Below are 12,827 nucleotides of genomic sequence, written 5' to 3'. Positions count from 1 at the left end.
CTCCGTGTCACGCAGCCACGTTAGCTCCATAAGCACCTGGGAAGGCAGTTTGCTGTAGGAGCCAGGAAGATTCATGCTCACCTCTGTGCATCATAACTCCACTTTAAAAACATTACCAACCAGGTAGATATCACTGCTTCGCTTGGTAAGTCAGGCATGCGTTTGCTTTGAAGGCTTGGGTGGCAATTTCAGGAGCTTGAGCAGGTTGCCATTTAGAAGCATTCAGTGAGAACACACCAGTCTTGACTGCTTTTATTAAAACAAAAACGGACACTCTGCAACTATTGTCATGATACACAGTAGCCTTTGTTGCCAGTTTTTAACTGTGTACTAGTTTATGTTCCCTTGGTGTGTAGTCTGAATGAGTATTTTTAAACGCAGGAGTCTGTCAGATCCTTGCTTTCGCTGAACCTTTCTAGTGCTCTGAATCTTATCCCTGGGCATTTGGGCTAAAGCTCACTGTTCTGCACTCTTAACGTTCATGTCATCCAGCAAGGAACCTTTTTTTCTTTGACAAAAGCACCTGAGCATGAGCTGGGCAGTCAGTAAGAAAAGATGTCAAAATTTCAGATACATATTACAGAACCTTATAAAGAAATGCTGTTTAGGTTCTTTGACACAGTAACAGGAAGATAGACTTATGCCATTTCAGTTGGATTTTAGTCAACCAACCACTTAAAAAGGGAGAATTGAAACTTGTTTTAAGTATTCTAGAAATTTTGCAATTGACAAGATCAGATGGTTGGCAATTTTTGTGTACCATTTGGGGTGCTTTCTAAAAATTTTCACTGAGTCTAAATTTCCACTTCTGTGGTTTCCCAGCATTTCTTTAAGTAAAAGACTCTGGATGACAAAAGGGGAACTGTATTGAGAATTGATTTTACTGTTCAGTGAAGTGTGTGTGTGTGTGTGTGTGTGTGTGTGTGCACACGCTTGTATTTATGTCAATACATGTGTGTACACAAAATTTATGTATAATTTACAATGATGTTCATAATTTTGTGCAAAAGTCAATCTTAAAATGGTTTAAAATTACTCAGATATGTAACTGTCCGTATGGGATAGTTCATGTTTCTGTTCAGTGGGTATTTATGTTGATATAAATGATCGGTGTCATGTAACTACATTCAGATTTGTGATGTCTGTCTTAAATGTAAATTTTTTCTGGTGGCAGATGTGCCAATCATACTGACTTAGATTTTCACCAGATTCCCCCACCCTCAGCACAGAACTACAGGGAGTAAGAATTTTATTTTTTTCCCCCTCCAGGGGAGTCATTTATTAATTGGACCAGAATGTTCCTTGGTGTTAAATGAAGAAATATTTTTATTTAAAAGCTGAACTTAAATAATGTGCCAACATAGGAATGACCTTTAATTGTTGATTAAATGGACAGCAGTGAGAAAAATGATTGATATGTCATCATTAATGAGCAATTTAATTCTACAAATGTGCACTTCAGGTCAAGGCTAAATAAAAAACCGGAAAGCTGTGGTTATGACACAGCACCCACCATCAGCGCAGGGAAAGAAAACATGTGGATGTGTGTGTATAAATAAGGGCAGAATGGAAATGCAGTCAGGATGATGTAAGTTGAAATTAGAATTCAGAAATGGTAGAAAGAGGATGAAGAGGGGTCTCACTTAGAGTTATCTATTTGAAGAAGAGCTCTAGAAATTTCCGTGAAGCACATTAAATCCTAGGTACATAAAATGACTATTAAACTGTCCAATATAAAACAGTTAGCTTGCACGCGAGCACATGGCTTACGTTTCTTTCCTTCACAGTATAATCCGGGAGTGCTTTTCTCCACACCAGTTTCTCCCAAAGGTGTCCTGAACTAAAGGGCTCAGTACTGAACCTCTGTGGTCTTCTGTCTTGCTTTTCTGAATTTAGAAATGAAATTCGATCCAAGAACATCATCATTGTCCCTTTAATTTCTTCTTTGTGGGTCAATATTTTCCCCCTAAATAGCTGATAATAGAGAAATACTATTTGTTAAAAACAAGCAAAAGGCGACAACAACAACAGAAACAAAATATAAGCATGACATGTAAAGAGAACACCGCTTTTGCTAACTCTTCTTTCTATACCAGGCTTCTCTTCAGAGATTAAGTACTTAACTGCATTTGGGTAACCATACAGATTTGTTGTGGCTTGTTCCACACTTGTGATGTTTCCGAATTTAGAAATTTACCATGTGCTTGGGAGAACTTAACCCAGTTATTAAAGAGCACTGTTAATGTGTCAGATACAATGACAAGAATGAATGAGTCACATGAAGGCTGTCCCACTCCATAGACCTGCGCCTCGTGATTTCAATTGGTTCTTTTAAATCCCTTATTTGCATTTGCTTTCCTCTTTTCAAAACATGTATATGTCTGTCTCTTTTAACTGGATATGGTTAAGAAGAAACTTTTTCCAAAGAATTCAAGCTTTCTTTGGGACACTGGAAGAGAGACAGCACCCAGGCACCTGTGCTGGTTGTTGGTAGCTGGATCTACATCATCTTCAGGAAATGATCTTTGCTGTCTTTTTTTTTGTTGGAAGCTTGTCGGTGTTACTGTTACCAGGGACATTTAGAATGATAACTTACTCTCTTTTCATTCAGAATTTGGGTTTATACACTTGTCTAGGATTTGTTTCCCTTGAATTTGTTTGGGGGTGTGTGTGTCTGGTTAATGGTCACTTCATTGAGACACTTGGTTGACTGACGTTTTCTTCTTTTAAGGCCAGGGCTGCCTGACAGATATGGACCACTTTAAATCATGAAAAGGCCAATTTAGTTACAAATGCAAGCCCATGTATAAGGACTAGGTAATAGTTAGATCCTGTCTCGAGAGTTGCCAGTGGCTTGCTGCTGCTTTGGTTCCTGGAGACAAGCCCATTTTGTTTCCCTCCCATGACAAGCAAAATTATCGTAATTATAAAATGTGATGTGTGGTTAGACATACCTGATTACTGTTTCCTACTAGACTGTAAGCTCTCCAGGAGCAGGAAGCTTGTCTCTATCTTCACCATTGTATTTACATTGTATCACTGTGTTACTGTGGTATGTTATGACTGCATTTTGAATTTGCCATTTCTCATGACTGAAGTATTTCTTTTAGAGGGCACGTTGGAAAAGACTTCCAAAGGAGATCATATAAAAGGTTAGAGTCCATGAAGTAGGGGATGAAGCGGGAAGACCAACTTGTTCAAAAAAACCAAAAATAATTGTAGCAACAGATTACGTGGAATCCTCTGCTTCTGGCTTTAAACTTTGTTCTTCCCAGTGCCGCAGTATTGCCTTCTAGGAAGGTCACCGTCATCACGTGCACGTGCACAAGGAGGAGTCTAGTGGGAAGTAAAGCCAATGGACTTGTATTTGAGGTTGTAATCACAACAATCCAATTTCATTTCCTAATTTTTACTGCAGGTCATGAGTTTTCCTGAAACTTACAGTTGCTGTGATGATGTGTGTCTGGTTCCTGTGTGTTGGTTTATTTTATTATACTTTTTCCTTTTTTTTTTTTACCCTCACAGTACCATTTGTGTCTAAATTTCGTCTGGGTGGTGAACTCTCAGGTAAAAATATAAGCGGCCTCGTATTCTGTGAGCACACTCATTCTTTCAAATGAACATTAAGCTTTTGTTCATCCAAGATTTCCATTTTACCAGAAGACCAGTGTAGGACTGTCAAGGATATCCTTCCACAGGTTTAAAAAAAAAAAAATACACAAACCTTACTGTAATTGATAAAAAGTTAGCTCATGGTTTATAACAGTTTCTAAGGAAAATAAAAATATATGTGTTTTCCCCTTCCTAATTAGAGATATTGACACATAGATGCGTTTTATTCTATTACAGCTAATCAGAGAAAAATATCCAATATTATATGTTCTAAAACTTTATTATGTCACATCATAACTGCTATTCTGTTTCATTTTCTTTTGAGATAGATTAAGTACCTATCTATTCTCTAGAGAAGAATAAAGCTTTTTCTATTTTTATACATTTCCCTTTGTTTGCATGGTTTCACTTACCCTCTCTCAGCAATGACCCATCTGTCAGTGAGATTCTCTGCTTCCACTCACCACCATCATGACGTGTGTTTTATAACTTTTTTTATTTTATTAAATTTTATTAGTTTTAATGAACATTTACAGGGATTTTGAGTTTTCATTCCTTCATTGCTGCACCATTCTCTCTACCCTCCTCCCCAGTTTGTTCTTCTTCCCCGCCATCCGAATGTCTGTTTTAATTGTCCAATTGCTGTAGGTTTTATTGTGTAACCTCTTTCATTTAAAAACATGCTTCCTTTTCTTCTGTGTGGAATCACAAGTTTTATTTCTCATTTATTCCATAATATTTACTTCCCTGCACTGTTCAGAAACTTTATGAATGTCAAAGGACACTGATTGTATTGAAATTCTTAAGGTTTTTTTTCCCCCACATGAAGATGGGAAAATGATTTCAATAGTTTTTTTTTAAAATAATATTTTCTTTTGTGTGTGTACTGTCAAATGGAATCTGATTGGTGCAGGAGATTGCCCCTCCTTCTCTAGCAGAGCATCTGGTAGATCCGAACATTGCACCTTTGGGATAGCAGTGCAGCTTCTTGCCATGAGGCCACTAGAGCTCACTTCATTTTGATAGTTATCTGTGCGCTGGAAAATCACCTTGAATATTTGGCCAATAGTCTTCACATCCTCAAGACTTTCACATTCTCAGTGAGGTGTCCCCTGATCACCTCCTTCATACTGTAGTCTGCTTCTCTTCCTCAAATACCTTGATCTGATTTCTCTCACATAGTTTTTATCAGCAGTTAAGTGTCATTATGTTTGCTGTTTATTGTTTACCTTTGTCTCTCGGAATATATACTCTGTGAGGTGGAGGAGGTCTCTGGCTCTCTCTGATAGATCTCCAGGAGCCACGAGAGGGGAATGTGGATACTCATCATGTTAAGTGACTGAACAACTGACTTTCTCTGAGTTTATACAATTTCATTTTGGAATTTTCATTGGGTATTTATTTTTGCATTATGATGATTCACTGATTTTTCAAATCTTTTTTGCTTGATGAAATATCTTCCTGTGAAGGATGAAGAAATCAATCAATGAAGAATTTTTCTGTTTGAGTGGAATGTAAGGAGACCTGGCATGAGAGCCTGATCTCTCTCCTTTCCTGTCTAATCCAGGTGGCCTTGGAGAATTCTGGAAAGTATTTGAAAGTCGCTTCCATCCACAACCACAGATTTTGTTGTTTGTTTGGTTTTTTTTCTCAAAATTCCCTTAGCAAACACTCTTAAATGGAGTTACTTTATAAAGGGGATAATTCACTTTTCCATGTTTCTGTGCATTTATAGATAATGGAAAGAGAGTTTTCGGATGATTGGCTTCTACATAGGATGATTCGTTGTGACTTATGAATGAGGGAAAGTTTCACAGGCAGAAGTAATTTGTGTTGTGTTTCTCAAAAAAAGAAAACTAGTCTTGTTTTTCTCCTCCTCAGGTTGTAGGTACACTCAAAGGGCTTTTGCCTTTTTCTTCAGTCCACAAAAAATGTTTATACAGTCAATGGTATGTTTCCCCAAAGAATCCAGTTTTGTAGTTAATTGTCTTATGCTAAAGCACCTATATTGAAGAACTACAATGGTAGAACAATCTCTGAATAAAAGCAGTAATAAAACTCAAGAAGCTCTAGTGGTCTAGCGATAAGGAGCTACGCTGCCAACCCATAGGTACTAGGTTCGAATCCATCAGCGTCACTTTAGGAGATAGATGTACAGTCTTCCACGCAGTTAACTGTCTGTGAAAACCCATTGAAGGGTCAGCTATGAGTTAGTTCTGACTCCACAGTACAAATCTGCAACAACAACAACAACTAAAACTGCCATGCTTAGAGCTTCCTATTCTTTAAAATGAGAATCAATTAACTTGCATTTCTGAGGACAAAAAAAGGTTCCTCTGTCTTAAGTTATTATTACTAAAACCACTAAGAAGAGACTATTTTCTGTGGGACAGCGAGTTTTGTTCATACTGTACAGACATTCCATAGTAGGTTTTTTGAAAGTTAATGACAAGAAGTACGAACACATGGGTTGAAATAGTTACATTTTTCGGCTTACATATGTCTTTATACATTGGAATTATATTATCCCACAAGCAGCAGAGATTGCGAGGATGGCCCAGATGGGGCAAGGCTTCAATCTGTTGTACGGTGTTGCTGTCCGTTGGAGTCACCAACTGTAATTCACACTGTTGGTGCCATCAGGCCTCGTTGTCCTTTTTTGGCTTTTGTTTGCCTGTCAGTTGTCATGACCCCTGTCTACATGGTGACGCATTCAGAAGAGTAACAGCCGAAGTGCGTCTGTTGTCGATGTCTTTGAGTTGATCATTACTCAGGAGCATAGACTTGTGAACAACAGGTTGAAACCTTGCCCTACCCTACACCGCCCTTGTGGTCTCTGATTGTTGTTAGCTCAGGCTGTTGAACCTTCTCTCGGTTCATCCCAGTGAGGGTGAGGGTCTTCCTCTCTTTAGTTCTCCCAGCATGATTCCTTTTCCTTCTTGACAACATGTCCAAGGTGTTTGAAAGCCAGGGTGTCACTATTCCTGCCTCTGCAGAGCACTCTGATTGTACTTCTCCACAACAGATTTGTTCTTTTGACAGTCCTTTGGATATTTGGTGTTCTTCAACACTAGAGTTCAAAGACTGCAGCTGTTTTGTTTTTTTCTTCCTTATTAATTGTCCAACTTTTAGTTGCATAGGAAGCAATTGAAAACCCCATGGCTTAGATCAGGTTTTCTTAATGTTTAAATTGTACTTTAAAGTAGTTTTTGACAGAAGGTTTCCCCAGTGCAACATATTTGGATTTTTAATCCCATGCTACCTGCAGCTCCAGCAGGTTCAGTTAATTATTAATATTAGCTAGAAATAGGAAAAGTGCAGTGATGTCACCAAAGCTGTGAACTTAGAGTGACATTTTCTCTCATTGGGAAGGAGGGAACCCCAAACATTACATCACCCCGCCACAGGCTAGAAATGAAACCACTGAGACAATGACTAAACTGATTTAGAATATGAAAATTACTTGTGGTTCATTTGGGGCTTTGAGGCACTATTTTCTTCTTTTGCTTTGGCCTAAATTACCTGGTCAACTGACCCAGTTTTCCGTTTCATTTTGTGGACTTGGCATTGTAAAGTCGGCAGACATTTGGAGAAAATGAAATTACTGCATTCAAGGAAACAATCAAATTTAGAATGGATTGAAGTCCTGCCAGAGGGAAGGGAATCCCTCAATTGGCCCATTGTGACTCCGGTTCGCAGAGAAATCCTGACTCACAAGGTCACTGTAGGATTTCTGTAGATTGTGAGCAGGAAAATCTGTCAGACATTTACTAAGCTTAGTCAACAGATAGATATTTGACGTTGTGCTGACCTGAAAGAATTATGCGGTGGCTTATTGTGGTAGCCTTTCTAGTGAGTATTGCTCTAAATCAAGAGAAGGAATCGTCTGGCCAACAATAAGCAGTGCGCACACGTTGAATTGCTTCCCAACGTCAGTGTGGTTGATTTACATTCACCCAGTGGCACTTTGTGGGTGAAGTGAACTTAGCCAGTGCTGTGGAGAAATGACACAGGATCCAGTTGGCCCCAGAGAAAGCCAGATCATGAGGTGAGGGTAGTAAGCACTATTTGATTTGCTATTGCTCTTTTCATTAATTTTAAAGGGTGATATGAATGGCCTATTAGACAGATGCATCGTTCGTCTTTTGCTGTACTACTTCACATATGTCTTGTTGTGTACAGAGGGGGGCAGATCTTGATGCAGGACTGCTCATCTGACCTTCTCACCAGCGTTCTGAACCAGTGGTTTCTGGGACTTTGTGGCATCAGCTGTTAGGAGCCATCAAGTTGGAACCAATTCATAGCTGACTAGTTTTCAGAGGCTGTAAATCCCACAGGAGGCAATTTCCCATCTTTCTCCAGTGGATCAAGTAGTGAATTCAAACCATTTGTCTTTGAGTTGGCAGTGCAACTTCCTACCCACTCGGCCACCAGGGCTCTTTCTCATCAACAGTTGTTGTTATTGCTGACCTTCGAGTTGGAACCGACCCATAGCTGAGCCTCCAGCAGGTTTTCAGAGGCAGTTAATCGTACAAGAGGAGATTGCCCATCTTTGCCCTGTAGAGCAGCTGGTGGATTTGAACCGTGTGGCATTGGGATTGCAGTGCAGTTCTTTTCCACTAGGCCACCAGAGCTCTTAGGGGCATGAGGGTGGTGATGGTGTCATTAGGGTTTGTGACAGGTGATTTTGTTTGGCTAGATCCACTAGTGACTTGATTACAGTACTTTTAACATCTCCTGCCACTCTAACATCTATATCCTCCCCCATCCCCTGAAGTCTTAGGTGCAGCCAGTTCTACCAACTTAGCTAATTAAACTTTTCTCTCTATGAGGTGATAATTTGCTAATCATAGTGAGAATGTTTCAGTTGTGGTGGGGTTTTACTCCCTTCCTCCCTTCTTGACTTTCGCTTATGCAGTAACATGCAATATGTGTTGACATACTCCATAATACTTTTGTTCTCTATAGAAAGCATGGTTATTATTTTGTGTAATAAGAAGCTGATCTATTTTGAAAGGGTCGAGAATGCAGAAACGAAGTGGTTGGCTTTCATATCACTAAAAGTGTACCTGGGATCTTTTCAAGTCTTCTGTAAAGGTCATTGAAACGTGTGTTACGAAAAGCATTAACTAAGAAAAACCCCAGACTAAAAATCAAACTTTGTATGGTAGTTACTGTGTCTGCAGAGTTGGAACTGACCCAAAGTTGACCCTCTGGTGGGTTTTTAGAGGTTGTTAATCACATGGCAGGAGATTGCCCATCCTTCTCCTGTGGAGCAGCTGGTGGCCCTGAACTGCAGACCTTCAGCATTGTAGGGCAACTTCTTTCCACTAGGTCATACTCCCCAATGGACACTTTGTACGGTATTTTAGGATCCTTGTCTGTAGTGAGCTCTGGTGGCCTGGTGATAAGATCACCATCACACTGATTCAGACTTACAGTGGCCCACACGCCATAGCATGGCCAACTAAGGTATCCAGGGTTGTGATGGCTCACTCGTGTGTTGTTATGGAAGCCAACTGCCACATGCCTCTCCAGTGGTGTGCTTGTTGGATTCAAGCCACTGACCACTCAGTTAAGACTTGAGCTGTCAATCATTGCAGGTCTCCTGTTGCCCATAAGAGGTCCATGGTAGAGAGAGAGAGAGAGAGAGAGAATATACAGTGAGCAGAAAAATGTGGCATCATGTAGAAAGACTCCATAGGTATATTTTTGCAGAGTGGTTAAATAGTTAATCATAGTTACATTTTTAAGAAAGCTGGACTTTGTGATGGGAAAGGCAGTAAGTAGAAAAGGCTCGTGTCTTTGTGCATAAAGATCACACTTTATTAGGTTAGTGGAAATTTGGACCCATATCTATTAAGAAAGAAGAGACAGAGTTGCTATGGCACATCGACACAGACCAGGCAGGGGCAATGCAGTATATGGAAACACATTGTCCGGCATTTGAAAAATAAAGTTCGCAAATAAAGGAAGTGGTTCAAAGAATGACATGCGTCCAGTAAAAGGCACTGAGAGGAATGCAGAAGGCAAGAGAGCCAAGCTCCTCCAGGGGAAGAAGAGAAGGTGATCATGTCATCAGAGTAACATCAAATCATCATTTCTTTCCCCAAACACCCCAGTTACTGAAGAGTACTGATGCGCTCTGCGAGGGCACGTCCAGGAGCCAGAGCAGCTCTGTGCTAGATGCTGCATAATCCATGCCATGTGCAGGAGGCCTCCAGTGTGTCCCCTTGACGAAGATAAATCTCTCATTGCCCTACTCTGTGGGCAAGAAATTCATGTACAGCATTTGAAAAGGCCTCATGGCCTTAACGGACTTCTTGCTCTTGTTGTTGGCCATGGAGTTGGTCCTGACCTTGGTCACCCCAAGTGGAAGGATGACGCACTAACTGGTTGTGCACTGTCTTCATGACCATCAGTCCCCTGGAATAAATTGTTTTGATCACTGTGAATTTTGTGTACTTTTGATCCCTAGAGGATCTGCTTAACTCTGCCCCACAATCTTCTGTTGTGTAATCTGTAGCGTTTTCATTGACTAGTACCCAGAAGTCCATCACCAAGGCGCTTCTTTCTGGTCTGCCTTAGTCTGAAAGCTCGCTGGAACTTGCCAGCCATAGGTGACTGTGCTGGCGCTTGAATACAGGTGACACAGTGTCCGGCATCCTGGCAACACTTACTGCATCATACATAGTGCAGTACACTGGAAGATGGGCTGTGGGTGACCAGGGATCTGACTTTAAGCAGGGATTTGATCATCAGAGACACTAGACAAGTATAGGTCAATGAGGGAGTTATTCCACATGGAACTGCCTAGCCCTTCCCCATGTGACATCACCTTGTGCTTGGGGTCTCCAAGGATGCAGAAATGGCTGGATAAAGTAGTATTTATTTGATCAAAACTAGTCCTCTCTGTTATTGTTGTGGTGCGACCCTATGAACAAAAGGCCTGAAGCCCCTCTACAACTATCGACATTTATCAAAGTTCATGGAGTTTACAGAGGCATGTTATTTAGGAACTGGATGCCACTCCTGCTTTCATAGTTTTAGTCATTGTAAACAATATTGCTCTTAAAAATTGACAAAAATAGGCTGTCGTTTCTCACTTGATGTTTACTTCTAAAGTTATCTTGCTACTTATTGTTAAATATCATTGAGTGGGAACCAAGTGATAGCTGGCCTTCCAGTGGGTTTTCAGAGGCCGGTGATTGATCAAAAGCAGGTGATGGCTTGATCTCGGGAGGAGAATGCCATGTTTCTTGTGAAGTGCCCCTGGTAGAGTGACCCCATGTGCCTCTCCTCCTCTCAACCACCAGAGTGCCCTGCTTACTATACTCTAGTTACTCACTTCTGCTGGCTTATGAGATACTTGATAACAGGAATCTTAATAGTTTTCTATTGAGGCTAGAGCTTGGTGCATGAGAGATACTCAGTACATCTTGATGCAGAGCTGTAGACCATGAAGATTGGAATTGAATGGACTTTGACTTTGACCCTTTCCACACCTCATTACCACTGTCCTGAATTCATAGAGGGCATGGTAGAGCCTACCCTGAGGGCTTCCAGGACTAATCTTCATAAAAGCAGACTTGCCACATCTTTCACCTGTCAAGCGGCTGGTGGATTTGAGGGACCAGTTTTTTGTTAGCAGTTGAATGCTTAAATCACAGCACCTCCAGGGCTCCTCTGTAGATCCCTAGATGACTTGTTGATTGTGTGGCTTTAGGAAGATTATATGGCGTCTCTGAATAGAATTTCCTCGTCTGTAAAGTATAGATAATAAAATCTACCTCTTGTTACTGGTTTAGATACATACACATTGGTAAAGTGTGTCATTCTAGAGTGTTATGGAATGCTCAGCAGGTATGTGGAAGAGTGGTGGCTGTCAACAGCGGGTGAATGACTCCAGCAAATTTAATTAATACTGACGGAAAACAGAAGTAACATTTTGACCAAACAGTCCCCACATGAAAAGGGACTATTCAAAGGAAAGAAACAAAGGGAAAGGCTGGTCACGTGCTGAACTGAGTCACCCAGGATGAGAAGAACTCCCTCACTGGGAAGGGAAGAGGGTCAAATCGCTGGATTCTTTTCTGGGATTGGACCCAACCATTTCCTTATTGAGTGGCATGCATATGATTAACTCTCAAGTACATATCTGAATGCTAACGAGAAAGCTCTCTGAGAATCCTTTTGCCTCTTAATAACAAAGGCAAGATGTTTCCTTTAATTTATATTTTTTAATTTCCTTGATTAGGGTATTAGAATTCTGTTTACAATAAGCTAGTTTTAGCATAAATCTGATAAGCCTTTTGTCCTAGATTACTGAGGGGGAAAAGGCTCAGCTTGCTTTTGACTTTTTTTTTATCTAGTTAATTGCTTTTGTTCATTAAAAGACAAAATATGGGGTGGGGGAGGGGGAATCCCTTCCTGTCCTTGAATTACCTTCCCGTGAGAAATTAGGAGAGAGAGAAAAATAATGACATTTTTGTTGTTGTTAGTGCTGAATACAACCCTTAGTGACGCTATGAACTCCGTCCTATCCTGTGCCATCCTCACACTTCCTGGCACTTTGAGAACCCAGTACAGCAGTGGGCTGTAGTGGCCTGAAATGACACTCTTAGGAGCTAGTCATTTTAAGAGTTTAAATCAAGCCTCTTGTTGTGTATTGTCCATTTGGAACTGACCTTAGTTGATCTTCTGGCCAGTTTTCAGAGGCAGCAAGTCAACAGGAGAAGATTTCCCTGTCTTTTTCTTCCGTGGAACAGCTGTTGAATTTGAACCAGGTGTCTTTAAGGTGGAAGTACAGCTGCTTATCTCTAGGCCACTAGAGCCACCAAACCCAAACTTACTGCCATGGAGTTGATTCCAACTTTTAGTGACCCATAGAACAGACTACAAGTGATTTCCAAGGTAATGTCTGTGACAGCGGAGTGCCTCGTTGTTACAGCAATAGATGGGGTCTGGCCAGCAACCTTTGGGAAAATTCTTATTATTATGTTACTGGTATGTACTGCTGAGTCAGAGCTCAGTCATAGTGACCCTCCAGTGGGTTTTCAGAAGTTGTACATCCCAGGGAAGGATCTTGCCCATTTTTCTCCTGCAGAGATGCTGATGGATTTGAACCACATGCCCTGAGGTTAGCAGTGCAAGTCCTTAGCCCACAGCTATGAGATTCCCCCAATCTTTTCGTAAGCAGCCACTTCACCACGCGT

General features: G+C 40.8%; 1 protein-coding gene across 2 annotated transcripts in view; it reads left to right on the top strand.

Annotated features, from left to right (window-relative positions):
- NRXN1 (neurexin 1) overlaps positions 1-12,827 on the top strand; it is a 1,383,864-nt gene that overhangs the window by 139,310 nt on the left and 1,231,727 nt on the right. The gene's annotated exons all lie outside the window — the stretch shown is intronic.

The sequence above is a fragment of the Elephantulus edwardii genome, unplaced genomic scaffold (assembly GCF_000299155.1).
Source record: "Elephantulus edwardii isolate Elephantulus edwardi_28Jun2011 unplaced genomic scaffold, EleEdw1.0 scaffold00011, whole genome shotgun sequence".
Classification (NCBI taxonomy): domain Eukaryota; kingdom Metazoa; phylum Chordata; class Mammalia; order Macroscelidea; family Macroscelididae; genus Elephantulus; species Elephantulus edwardii.
This window is presented reverse-complemented; position numbering and strand designations above follow the sequence as displayed.